We start from the raw sequence: 480 nt of genomic DNA on the forward strand, positions 1-480 counted from the left end.
TCTCCAAGGAGATCTTGGCTCATACCCAAATGGGGGATTGGCCACACTGTACCTCATAATATATCATTTTTTACAACGCTAGAAAAAGAATAAAGAGAAATTAGATAGAAACAATAATAATGTTCCTTTGAAAAAAACGTGAAAAATTGCAGAAGAATGCGATAAACCAGAATATATAAAACAAATTAACAAGAATGAGGAAGGTGGAGAAAGAATTGGATATATCTGGCAGTACCACTAGCAGCATATTCTGCCGGTTGCCTGAATGAATTTACGTAACGCTGACAGAATAGCACTGCGGCCCACACCCAACTGACTGGCTCCAAACGATAATAGGGTGGATGTATTTAATGTATTTGTTTGTAGCCTGGACATCATGGCACATGCCCACTCTGGGGGATCGGCCAAGAAAACATATATTAGCCTGTATATAGTGACTGTGCCATTGCTTACCCCAAAAAAGAATGTAAAAGGAATAAA

The sequence above is a fragment of the Rhipicephalus microplus genome, chromosome 1 (assembly GCF_043290135.1).
Source record: "Rhipicephalus microplus isolate Deutch F79 chromosome 1, USDA_Rmic, whole genome shotgun sequence".
NCBI classification, from domain to species: Eukaryota; Metazoa; Arthropoda; class Arachnida; order Ixodida; family Ixodidae; genus Rhipicephalus; species Rhipicephalus microplus.